The sequence below is a fragment of the Nerophis ophidion genome, linkage group LG06, assembly GCF_033978795.1.
Source record: "Nerophis ophidion isolate RoL-2023_Sa linkage group LG06, RoL_Noph_v1.0, whole genome shotgun sequence".
Classification (NCBI taxonomy): Eukaryota; Metazoa; Chordata; class Actinopteri; order Syngnathiformes; family Syngnathidae; genus Nerophis; species Nerophis ophidion.
In genome coordinates this window covers 59740123-59753683 of record NC_084616.1, presented here as the reverse complement: position 1 = coordinate 59753683, position 13561 = coordinate 59740123, and the positions used below count along the sequence as shown (strand labels likewise).

Genomic DNA, 13561 nt, shown 5'->3' with positions numbered 1-13561 from the left:
GTTTGATAAGTCAGTTTTTAGTGCGTAGTCCGTTTTTACGAGGCCTAACACAATGGTTCGGGTGGCAACCATCGGATCATATTGCGGAGCATTATTGCTTAAGTCTTCCAAAGACGGCACAGTTGTGAAAAAAGTGTTCATTGAGACGAAAGACGCATTCTGACACACCAGAGATTGTTGCCTTTGTAAAAGACAAGCAAATATGCTGACATTTTGTTACACAACGGTGTGGGGTGAAGGCAGAGAATGTCGAGGAATTGAAAGAGAACATTAAGGCATGTAAGTATTTCTCCCTCTCATTGATGAATCCACTGATATGGCGGATATTGCAAAAAAAAAAATTTAATGAAATAAGGACCCAAGAAGAGCTGATGACATATTTGCCGTTGAAAGCAGAAGATGCTTGACCGAAGTGGCTGTTTAGGCCCCCCTTAATATATAGGGGGCCTTTAAACACCATTAGTCATTAACTAGATATGGGTCCACAGGCCAAATCCCACCTTGGGCCCACATTTGTCTCAAACCGCCACTGAAGTAAAAGCCATACAAGAGGCTCAGATGTTTCCCACGCTTTCACAAAGTTTATTACCAAGCGTCAGTTGTCTTGACTACGAGATACTAGCTGCTCTTTTAATGCTAGAGGCCCCACCGAGGTGGAAAAATAAATTTACGGCAATTGACTTGCAACTCTACGACTTTTTCTTAAACCTGAGAGATTTTGTTTGTTTTTTGTTTTCAATAAACACATAGCTACAAATGATACAGTATCACATGAGCAATGGTGGAGTTCAACATTAAATACAATGGCAATGTTAGTAGGGCTGGGCAATACAACCTTTTTTAAATATTTTGATATTTTTAGGCCATGTCACAATACACAATACATTTCTAGATATTTTTCCATGAACAAACACTTGATGCATATAATCACACCAGTATGGTGATTCCATGTGTCTACATTAAAACATTCTTGTTCATACTGCATTAATATATACTCATTTTAAACTTTCATGCAGAGGGAAATCACAACTAAGTCAATTGACCAAAACTGTATTTATTGAACAGTTAATAAGCTGTGGCACAGACATTCATGTCATTTCAAAACAAAGTCCAAGATTGTCAGAGACATTTTGAGTGTTCCTCCTGAGATCGGTATGTTGTGAGTTCAAACCCCGGCCGAGTCATACCAAAGACTATGAAAAAAATGGGACCCATTGCCTCCCTGCTTGTCACTCAGCATCAAGGGTTGGAATTGGGGGTTAAATCACCATAAATGATTCCCGGGCACGGCACGGCTGCTGCCCACTGCTCCCTTCACTTCCCAGGGGGTGATCAAGGGGATGGGTCAAATGCAGAGGATGAATTTCACCACACCTAGTAAAGACATGCACCTGGGGATAGGTTGATTGGCAACACTAAAATTGGCCCTAGTGTGTGAATGTGAGTGTGAGTGTTGTCTGTCTATCTGTGTTGGCCCTGCAATGAGGTGGCGACTCGTCCAGGGTGTACCCCGCCTTCCGCCCGATTGTAGCTGAGATAGGCGCCAGCGCCCCCCGCGACCCCGAAAGGGAATAAGCAGTAGAAAGTGGATGGATAGTATGTGTGACAATCATTGGTACTTTAACTTTAAAACAAGCAATGAGTGCACTTTTGTGCATGATGTCACTAAGATGACATATCAAAACAACACTAAAGTGCACTTTTTGTACAGAACACCACTACAATTGTTTAAAACAAATAGTGCACTTCTGTGCATGATGTCACACAAGTGTCACATAAGAATGAGCTGCATAATAAGAAATCAAATAGTGTATGTCCTTCGCTTTGTGATTGGTTCCTGCGGATGTTGCCTCCTTCTGTTGTTGACTATTGTTTTCATACAGTGTTAATGTGGAAATGGTTACCTTGGCATTTTGTAGGTGTGGCACCGAACGGAGATGTTGACATGCGGAGTTTCAAGCACTCTTCATTCTCTAGTGGGTTTACTTTTCAAATGATGCTACATAATAGCAGTAATGCTACTTTTTGTAGCAACCCTTTTGCCCCACACTTGACAAATTACGGTTGTCTGTTTGACATATTCCCGGTTGAAGCCAAGCCACTACCAGACGATGGACCCCGTGCTGTTTTTCTTGTTCTTCATTTATTACCAGATTCGATTCTTTCTCTTGTATTACCACTCGCACCACAGCTAATGTTACCCATGCTTTTACCCCTCTGCTCTGCGAGGGCGTATACGTATTTGACATATGTAAGAAGGTGCGCTTGTTTTATGTTTCTGTGAGAAGGAGAGACAACAAAGAGTGACAAATGGCTGTAGTGTAATGCCCGCAGCTAAAAGAAACTGTGAGAACATATACTCTAATATCACGATAGTTATTTTCTATATCGCACAGACATATCGATATATCGCTCAGCCCTAGTTAAAAGTATATATTAATTAAAAAAAGATTGGTCACAACTGTTTTAGATAAATGCAGAAATGTGTGTGTCAAAGTGGAGCTCTTAAAATGCTGTGATATCACAATATCAAAATGTCCTGCTGAGTACATAAATTATATCTAAACCTGCACCATCTTCGACAGCTGGGTGCGCTCACAAAACCACCCAGTGAAACTAAAACCACCCACAAAAACAAGTTCCTATAGTGTGAGTATGATGTATTCACTAACAGGTCAAACGTCCTTCTTCATGTATGGACAATTAGACCTAATTCTGTTGCAAATTGTTTCCTGTATGATGAGTGGACAGAATTAGCAGGCTGTTCTCAACAGAGGAACACAAAGAAATATAAAATATCAACTCCAAGTCTTGAGAGTGATGGAGGAACATGTTAAATGCTCCTTGCCTGCACATACACATTATCTCTGTTCATACAACAAGCCTCTATCGCTCACAGAGGAGATAAAATCATTAGAGCCATAACGTTTAGGAACTTCAAAGATGGAAAATGCTGCCAGCCTCTAACAGTTGAAGTTAATGACCCTTGTAATCTACACATATGTACAGGCCAGCTGGTGTATTAAAGGCCCAAGAAAATAATTTGGCTTTGTGTTTAATTATTGGCAATGTGGCAAAGCATTTTTCAAAAACCGTTTAAATGAACTGATTAAATGATGAATGCTGGTCATAACATTCAGCAGTTAGAACATTAACAAGAAAAAACTGCATTGTACGGTTTTGAGATACAGCTCTCAATGATTTGATCAGACCATGAGGGGTAGACCTAGACCCCTTAGTTCTTGCTAAACCTTACATTTTCTTTGTTTCAAGCTTGGTAGAAGCAGTTTGGGCAAGGACATATTTTTAACTGCAGCATGACTGCTCAAGTGCACAGAGCACAGTCCATAAATTTGCAAGTTTGTTAGTAGTAAAGATTCTAAATAGATTCAGAAAATGAAAAAAAAAATCCATCTATTTTAAAGTAAAATTTTTTCATATTTCAATCACGGAGGACAAAGAAATACACCCAGGTACGTCTTGGCTGAAGGCAAATGTTCGGATGTACTTCGGGTCCTACAATTTCCCCAATAAGAGGGAGCTTGACATGACATATGCAGTGTGCAAAATCGGCAAAAAGAAAATCAAGTACTGTATTTGGGGAGCACTTCAAATGTCCAAACTCACATCCTACGTCATCACCCGGGGCTGAAAGAAGCCAAACAGCTCCTGCTACCAAATCTCGGACAACATTCACTCCTTCACTTCACTAAACTTCCAGCCAACTCCGAATGGGCTCAACAGATAAGTACATCGGTAGCCTTTTTCATTTTAAAAAGTCTTCACTTCATGCGTACCTGGCCCTAGTATTGAAGCAGAGAGAGTATTCTCAACTACATGGGAGAGAGTGACTGTACAGTGAAGCAGTCTAAACCCAGATCATGTTGACTAAAAGCTATCTGCACAATACCCTTGACATTGCTAAAGATGGAGAATAATCCCTTACAGAGTGATCATACTGTCAAGCACTTTACTTACACAGTGTAAAACCTCCGCAAAACAGGGTTATTTGGTTAGCACGTTCGGTTAGGCTGAAATTATTTTGTAACCTATCGATATACTCTATATATCGCGGGTTTGTCCCTGTGCGAAATAGAAAATGACTATCGTGATTGTCAAGTTCTTCAGGTTTTTTCGCAGCTGTGCCCAAACTTGAAAGGGCCAGTGGGACTCAAAAAGGAGAAGGGGCCAACTCAATCCTCTTTCCTTGTGATTTATTGATGTTTGATTTGAAGCAATTAAATAAATGGTTATCGGCTTAAATGAATGGATGAAATGAATGAATAGTCAGTTAAATAGTAGAATAGTTGATTGGTGGATAGTTGATTAGCCGATTAGAATAGCCGATTAGGTTGATAACATTAATCAAACAGAAAAAGGAACACATTGGTGTTTCTTAAACATACATCAAAATACATGCTTTGCTTTCCATTAAATCAATCGAATCAACAATAATTTCCACTGATAGGACCTATGTTTAAGAATAACATTTCCAATACTATGAATTAAATTAAATTTAAACATCCATCCATCTTCTTCCGCTTATCAGAGGTCGGGTCGTGGGGGCAGCAGCCTAAGCAGGGAAGCCCAGACTTCCCATCTCCCCAGCAACTTAGTCTAGCTCTTCCCGGGGGATCCCGAGGCGTTCCCAGGCCAGCCGGGAGACAGTGTTCCCAACGTGTCCTGGGTCTTCCCCATGGACTCCTACCGGTTGGACGTGGCCTAAACACGTCCCTAGGGAGGCGTTCAGGTGGCATCCTGACCAGATGCCCGAACCACCTCACCTGGCTTCTCTCGATGTGGAGGAGCAGCGGCTTTACTTTGAGCTCCTGCCAGATGGCAGAGCTTCTCACCCTAAGGGAGAGCCCCGCCACACAGCGGAGGAAACTCATTTCGGCCGCTTGTACCCGGGATCTTATCCTTTCAGTCATGACCCAAAGCTCATGACCATAGGTGAGGATGGGAACGTAGATCGACTGGTAAATTGAGAGCTTTGCCTTCCGGCTCAGCTCCTTCTTCACCACAACGGATTGGTACAACGTCCGCATTACTGAAGACGCCGCACCGATCCGCCTGTCGATCTCAGGATCCACTCTTCCCTCACTCGTGAATAAGACTTCTAGATACTTGAAATTTAAACAATCCAAAAATAAACTTAAACATCACTGATAACTTTTTAAATTTACTTTCAGTCAACTTAAACAATTTTTGTAAACATCAGTGAAATTATCTCCTTTAAACATTTTCCCCAGTGAAATTATTTTCTTTAAACATTCCCCTCAGTCCAAACAAGCAAACAAGCACTTATTTCCTTTGGTTTTCTCACCAGTTGCGTCTTCAGAGTCCACACAGGAGCTGTCTTCCTTCCTCTTAGCAGCATGTCAAAAAGGGATGACTGACTGAAGCTCAAACATTTTGAGCATGTGCTCTGAGCAGGTGAACAGGTGAACTCAATCAAGCCAATCTGGTGGAAGCAGGTGGAGATGTTCAGCCCTCAGCTCTCACTGTTGCCCCTTCAGGCCTGGAGTGTGCCCCTTCAAATCAGTGGTGTTTTTTTCTGCTCTGTCTTTGACTCGACAGTGATATTTGAGTACACATTCTCACACGGTTGCTTTTAGCTGTTGGCATTAGACTACAGGCTCTTCCCACTCTTTGTTGTCTCTCCTTCTCACAGAAACATAAAAAAAAAGCAAACCTTCTTACATACGTCAAATACTATACGCCCTCGCGGAGCAGAGAGGTAGCAGCATGGGTAAGGTTAGCTGTGGTGCGAGTTGTAATACGAGAGATAGGAGGTGAAGGAAGAATTAAATCCCAAGAAAAACAGCCGGGGTCCATCGTCTGGCAATGGTTTGGCTTCAAGTGGGAATATGTCGAACAGACAACCGTAATTTGTCAAGTATGCGGCAAAAGCGTTGCTACCAAAAGTAGCATTACTGCTATTAGGGACGGCGTGGCACAGTGGTAGAGTGGCCGTGCGCAACCCGAGGGTCCCTGGTTCAAATCCCACCTAGTACCAACCTCGTCACATCCGTTGTGTCCTGAGCAAGACACTTCACCCTTGCTCCTGATGGGTGCTGGTTGGCGCCTTGCATGGCAGCTCCCTCCATCAGTGTGTGAATGTGTGTGTGAATGGGTAAATGTGGAAGTAGTGTCAAAGCGCTTTGAGTACCTTGAAGGTAGAAAAAAGCGCTATACAAGTACAACCCATTTATCATTTATTACGTAGCATCATTTGAAAAGTCACCTGCTGGAGAATGAAGAGTGCTTACTCCACGTCTCAACATTTCCGTTCGGTGCCACACGCACACACCATCAAAACGCCGAGGCAAACATTTCCAGATCAACACCGTATGAAAAAAATAGTAAACAACAAAAGGAGATGATGTCTGCAGTAACTTAGCACATAGCAAAGGACAAACACTATTTGTGTTTGTGCAACTGCTGAATAACTGTTTAATAAATACAGTTGTGGTCAATTGACTTAGCTGTGATTTCCTTCTCTTCCTGAAAGTTCAAAATGAGCATAAATTAATGCAGGAAGAACCAGAATGTTTTAATGTAGACACATAGGATCATCTTACAGATGTGATTATATGTATCAAGTGTCAATTCAAGGCAAAGGCCAAATATCAAGATATATATCGTGTATCGCGAAATGGCTGAAAAATATCAAGATAATAAAAAAAAGGCCATATCGCCCAGCCTTACTTGTCACTGTCATGTTATATTTTCATACTTAGAAATTTAAAGTGTTTTAAAATATTTATTTTTGAAGGTATTGTTAGGGGGTAGTCACTTATGTTTACTTATTTTAGGTATTGATATAAGAATTCACATTGTTTTTGTTGTAGAAAAAAACCAAAACATGAAACATTCTTACTAAGTAAGCTCGTTGGATGATGCTATTTATGCTAACTTGCGAGTTAGTTTCGGCACTCTATCCTGCAATTCGGTGCCACGTTTATGCAAGAGGATTGATTGATTGATTGATTGGTACTTTTATTAGTAGATTGCACAGTACAGTACATATTCCGTACAATTGACCAATAAATGGTAACACCTGAATAAGTTTTTCAACTTGTTTAAGTCGGGGTCCACGTTAATCAATTCATGGTACAAATATATACTATCAGCATAATACAGTCATCACACAGGATAATAATCATAGAATATACATTGAATTATTTACATTATTTACAATCCAGGGGTGGGATGAGGAGCTTTGGTTGATATCAGTACTTCAGTCATCAACAATTGCATCAACAGAGAAATGGAAATTGAAACAGTGTAGATCTTACTTAGTAGGATATGTACAGCCAGCAGAGAACATAGTGAGTTCAGATAGCATAAAAGCAAGTAAATACATTAGAAGTACATTTGATTATTTACATTAGGTTATTTATAATCCGGGGAGATGGGATGTGAATGGAGGAGGGTATTAGTAAAGGGTTAAAGTTGCCTGGAGGTGTTGTTTTAGAGCAGTTAACCAATCAATCAATCAATTTTTATTTATATAGCCCCAAATCACAAATGTCTCAAAGGACTGCACAAATCATTACGACTACAACATCCTCGGAAGAACCCACAAAACGGGTTAAGAAGGAGGATGGAGATGCACATACTCTTACACCTGTTGGGAGTGCATTCCACATTGATGTGACATAGAAAGGGAATGAGTTAAGAACTTTGTTAGAGCGGAATCTGGGTTGAACGTGGTTTATGGCGCTCCCCCTGGTGTTGTGGTTATGGCGGTCATTAACGTTAAGGAATTAGTTTGACATGTACTTCGGTATCAGGGAGGTGTAGCGGATTTTATAAACTAGGCTCAGTGCAAGTTGTTTGACTCTGTCCTCCACCCTGAGCCAGCCCACTTTGGAGAAGTGGGTTGGAGTGAGGTGTGATCTGGGGCTGAGGTCCAAAAGTACCCGGATTAGCTTATTCTGGGATGTTTGGAGTCTAGATTGGAGGGTTTTGGAGGTGCTGGGGTAACAGGAGGTGCAAGCATAATCAAAAAAGGGTTGAAGGAGAGTTCCCGCTAGAATCTTGTAAACACGTTTAGTTGGAACAGCCTCTTAAAGTGGATCATATTAGTACATCCTTAACTTCTTTGCTTAATCCATTCCGTAATTTATTTCCACATGCTAATATACTAAAGGTTTTAAGTGTTATACGTGCAAACACATTTTTAAATTAGATTTTTCTCCGAGTTTATATTGCTCCACTTATTTTTTTTTTTTAAATAAATGTTCTTATTGAATTTGACAGGTATTACAATGTACAATAGAACAGTCAACACATTTTCCCCTTTTTTCCCACCCACTTCCAAGAACAGCAACCCAACCCATACCCCATACACACATAAACCCCCTTCCCCCCAGTTCCTACATAAGTTAAAAGGTACAGTCACAAATGGAAAATAATTAGTACATCACTTTCTTCTCAACATAGGCAGATAGTAAATATACACCAGGAATAAATATCAAAAAATAAATAAAAAGAAGCTGGTTTATGAAAGGTGAACTTTTCATGTGTCCTGTAGCGTCTTTAATTTGGCTATGTAGTCAACCATACAGCCCCAAACAAAATACAACTTCTCAGGTGCCCCCCTAAGATTGAACTTTATTTTTTCCAGATCTAAATACATCATAAGGTCTTTAAGCCATAAGGAGGCTTTGGGGCAGAAAGGTGACTTCCACTCCAACAAAATTCTCCTACGTGCTAATAAGGATGCGAAGGCGATACTATCCTTAAATTTTCTCTTTATTTGGTGATCTGATACCGTCCCAAAAATAGCCATTTCTGCACATGGTGTCAGATTTAAATCCAGTGCCTTAGCAAGGTGTTTGAAAATAGTTGTCCAGTAATCAACCAAATGGGGCCAAGACCAAAACATGTGCGTCATGTTAGCAGGTGACATGTGACATCTGTTACAAGTATCCGAGATATTGGGATATATTTTGGAGAGTTTGGAATTAGTGAAATAAATACGGTGGACTACCTTAAATTGTATTAAATTAAGCCTTGAACAGGATGTACTGTTGTTAATTTGGGTTAAGGCAGAATCCCAATCTCCATCATCTATGGATCTGCCAAGCTCTTCTTCCCAATTCCCTCTGATTTTATCAAGAGATGTTTTACCAAACTGGGAGATTAAAGTGTAGATTTTGGAAATTAGGCCTTTTTGATTTGTGGGAATATCTAAAATTGAATCAGTTAGCGAATTTGGTGGAGTGTTAGGGAAAGAGAGACTATTTGATTTAACAAAATTACGAACCTGAAAGTATCGAAATAGGTGAGATTTTGGTAGGTCAAATTTTTCACATAGTTCACTGAAACTAGCGAAAACATCACCAATATATAAGTCTTTTAGCCTGCTAAGGTTTGACTGCTTCCATAGAGAAAACGCTACATCTGTGCTAGGAGGGAGGAAGAGGTGGTTATTATGAATGGGGCTATGTTTGGATAAGCCCTGCAGGCCGAAAGTATTTCTAAATTGAGACCAGATTCTAATGGTAGAAATGACAATTGGACTACAAGTAAATTGGGATGGTCGATAAGGTAATTTTGATGTAAGCAGATCCAAGAGTGAGGTAGAACAGGAACTACCTTCAGATTTGCACCAGATTAATTCAGGTTCTTGGATCCAGAGAGTCACTTTGTGTATATTAGCTACCCAATAGTAGTGTTTTAGATTAGGGAGTGATAAACCACCTACGGACCTACGCCTTAGCAGGAATTCTCTCCTCATCCTGGGAGTCTTGCCTTTCCATATAAAGGATGAAATTAGTTTGTTTATTATGCAAAAAAAGGATTTGGGTAAAAAGATAGGCAAACATTGAAACAGATACAAAAATCGAGGAAGCACATTCATTTTGACGCAGTTTACCCTGCCAGCTATAGTTATGTGTAAATCATTCCACCTTTCCAAATTTAATTTAAGTTTGTCGATTAGGGGTGGAAAATTGTCCTTGTAGAGAGCTGGTAGCTTACGACAAATATGTACACCTAAGTACTTGAAGCTGTTCCTGGACATTCTGAATGGGAAATATCCATCAGGGATCTCAAGGGCCAAATTATTCACAGGGAAGCATTCACTCTTAGCGAAATTCAATTTATAGCCAGAGAATGATCCAAAATTGTTAAGCAATTCAATAATATTTGGAACGGTAGAGATTGGATCAGATATAAACAATAGTAAATCATCTGCGTATAGAGAATGTGTGAGTTCTAGACCGCATCTATGGATTCCTTTACTGATACCAGCCGATTTAAGAGCAATGGACAAGGGTTCGATTGCAGTAACGAATAATAATGGGCTTAGAGGGCACCCCTGGCGTGTGCCTCTGCCAAGTGTGAAAAATTGGGATAACATCCCATTTGTGCTTACGGCAGCCCTAGGAGAAGAGTATAGAAGTGCTATCCAAGATATATATTTGGACCCAATGTTAAACCTCTTTAAGACCTCTAATAAATATCCCCATTCCACCCTGTCGAAAGCTTTCTCCGCATCCAAAGAGACCACCACTTCTGGCGTCTCCTCGGATGCTGGAGAGAAAATAATGTTAAGAAGGCAACGAATGTTTTTCATAAACCCAGTTTGGTCAGGTGATATGATGTTTGGTAAAATTGATTCAAGGCGAAGGGCCAGTGCTTTAGCTAAAATCTTATAATCAGCGTTTAAGAGCGAGATGGGACGGTAAGAACTACAATCGGAGTCTATTTTACCTGGTTTTAATAATAAAGTTATTGATGCTTCGGTGAGAGTTCGAGGCAAGGTACCCCGATCCAGAGAGTCATTGTACATATTTAAAAGGAGAGGAGTCAGTTTATCTGAGAATTTTTTATAGAACTCTGTAGGATAGCCATCTGGGCCAGGGGCCTTGCCGCTCTGCATTAGTTTAATTGAATCTACAATTTCCCGGCTCACTAAAGGTTGATCCAAAGCGCTCTCTTGAGTAGTAGTTATGGATGGAAATTTCAAGTTATCCAGGAAACTTATCCTGATTGTTTTATCAACAGCGCATTGTGAAGTATACAGTTCAGAGTAGAATGATTTGAAGGTGTCATTAATGACTGAAGGAATGACTGTTAGTTCACCTGTGGGGGTTCTGATTTGTCAAATTTGCCAAGATGCTGACTGGCATTTAATTTGGTGTGATAGAAGGCGCCCTGCCTTCTCACCGTGCTCGTACAGGAAGCCACGCGATCGTAAAAGTAATTTTTCTGTTTCTTGTGTGGACAAAAATTGTAGTTCATTTGCAGATTTTGTCTATCTTTAACCAGTTCAGGGTATGGAGTTACTGATAGCTGTTTGTCCAATTCTGTTATACTTGCCATAAGCTGCTCCTGTTTTTGTCTTCTCAATTTGTTTTGTCTTGCTGAATAAGAAATAATCCCTCCCCGGACTACCACCTTTAATGTCTCCCAGAGTAAAGACGAGGATATGGAAGTAGAGTTGTTGGTGACCAGGAAATCATCTATCGCTTTGGAAATTGTTTTGCAGAATCCGTCATCATTGAGTAGTGTGCAATTAAACCTCCATGGAGTCTGCGTTTTTTTTAAGAGTGTAAACGAAAGATCAAGTAACAATGGAGCATGGTCAGATATCACTATTGTAGAATATTCTACATTATCGACAACCGGACGGAGATTATCCTCTATGAAAAAGTAGTCAATCCTTGAAAAAGTTATATGGACCTGGGAATAAAAAGAGAATTATTTTTTATCTGGGTAAAAAAAGCGCCACGGGTCCACACAACCTATTTGACTCATGAGTTTTGAAATTGTTTTGGCCATTTTTAATGGGGGGCCCTGCCTTAGACTAAATTTGTCTAGCAACGGGTCTATTGCACAGTTCAGGTCCCCCCCCCAATATTAAGCGATGGGAACTAAGGTCAGGCAAAAACGAAAACACTTTCCTAATAAATGCTTCATCATCCCAATTGGGTGCATAAAGGTTGGCAAGGACAACAGACATATTGTTAAGAGAACCTGAGACTATTACAAAACGACCTTGATGGTCAGTTATGACATTTGTTGGGCTAAATTGGGTTCTTTTGTGTATTAAAATAGCTGTACCCCTTGCTTTGCTGCTAAAATTTGAGTGAAAAGATTGTCCAACCCATGAGGCCTTTAATCAATGGTGATCCTTAGTGGTCAGGTGAGTCTCTTGTAGGAAAGCAATTTCAGTTTTAAGATGTTTTAAATGGGAAAATACTCTACCTCTTTTGACTTGGCCGTTGATCCCTTTAACGTTCCAAGAACCACATTTCAAGCAAGATAACCCTTTTTAGTTCGTATTAGCCATAATCACATTTGTAAAAAATATGGTGAGAAGACACAATGCCTTGTAGAAGGAAGAGGAATTAACATACAGACAGGAATAAAATAAAAAATAAATTCGTAGGACCTAGCACACAAAAACCCCAAAACAAAACCCATAAAAACAGAAAACAAATAAACACTCCTGAACCACCCTAAGCTTGTTCTAAGAACTACAACTAGCAGCGGGACTCCATAAACTCTGTTACTTCCGTATAACATTAATCTGTGCACTAGTGATTTAGGGCTATATAAGTAAACATTGATTGATTGATGATTGACTAATATCACCGAGCAGATAGGGCTCCTGTATCTGCAAGTGTGTCTATAATGTACAGTAGGTGCCACTTAAATAGAAATAGCCGCCATATTGGCAGCAAAATTATAGATAGAAAATAATAATGGGAGAGGAAAAAAAATATATATATATTATCCTCTCTTAAATAAAATAAAATAGATATATAAAAATAGATACATAAATAGATAAATAAATGATGATGATAATAACAATAATAAGTAGCCCCTGGTAAGTGACAGTTTCAGACTGAAAAGATTTGATAAAATAGAGAAATAAAACTTCCAATTTATAATATTTAAGGTAGTCATAACTTTTAAGGAAAAAATTAAGAGAAAAGGGAAAAAGAATAAAAATAAATAAAAAAAGATAGAAAAGTTAGTCCAAAAATTGACCGACAGATATAACCATACCTCAAATAAGTTGCACAACAGGATGATTAGTTGACTGCAAGCCTGAATAAAAATTGTCCATTGTTTTTCTGACGCACCCGTTAATGTCCTCTTCGACGTACTTTTGGCCTGAAACGCCTTCTATACAAAGTCATCTTCCACTAACCTGTGGGAGCGATGCGCTCGTCGTAGAATTCCTGGGCTTTTTGTGGAGAATCAAAGTACAAGTTTTCATTTCTGAAGGACACCTAGGGACGAGCGGGATACAGCAAGCGGAACTTTATTCCTTTCAGGTAGAGCATATTTTTGACGGGGTTGAAAGCAGCTCGTTTCTTGGCCAAAGCAGGGCTGATGTCCGGGTAAACTCTCAGCTCGGTGCCGCGGTAATCCAGCTTGTGTTGTCTGGCCCATCTGAGGACTTTTTCTTTCTCCTGGAAACGGAGAAATTTAACGATGAAGGTCCGCGTTTTTCCGGCGCCAGCATCCAGTGGTCTGGGACCAAGGGAGCGGTGAGCTCTCTCTATCTCCGGTGGGCTGCTGAAAACATCAG

General features: G+C 40.0%; 1 protein-coding gene across 2 annotated transcripts in view; it reads right to left on the bottom strand.

The window, feature by feature from the left end:
- The window catches only part of LOC133555033 (ELKS/Rab6-interacting/CAST family member 1), a 488824-nt gene that overhangs the window by 418673 nt on the left and 56590 nt on the right, over positions 1 to 13561 (bottom strand). The gene's annotated exons all lie outside the window — the stretch shown is intronic.